This window comes from Rhagoletis pomonella, unplaced genomic scaffold, assembly GCF_013731165.1.
Source record: "Rhagoletis pomonella isolate Grant_MI unplaced genomic scaffold, Rhpom_1.0 Rhpom_scaffold_00441, whole genome shotgun sequence".
Classification (NCBI taxonomy): domain Eukaryota; kingdom Metazoa; phylum Arthropoda; class Insecta; order Diptera; family Tephritidae; genus Rhagoletis; species Rhagoletis pomonella.
In genome coordinates, this window is record NW_023458995.1 from 1 (window position 1) to 292 (window position 292).

A 292-nucleotide genomic window follows, 5' to 3' on the forward strand; every position below is an offset into this window, starting at 1 on the left:
TTTTTTTTTTTATTGATGGCATATATATTTTAGGATTTTTAGCAATTTACATGAAAAGCCAAAAATTAGTTAACTTAGAATTGAATTTTTATTTAAAAACCAACAGCGTTTGTTAAAAATACCTATATTATTATTAGTACGTCGGGTATACTCGCGCTGCGACCTAAAAGATCTATTGTGCTAAACCCTGATTGTAGTCACTCCAACCTTAGGCTATTCAAGAAATTAAGCACATTGGAGGGTGCCGTGTTCCAAATCTTGGATGGAGAAGACAATCGTTCCCCAAGGTGCA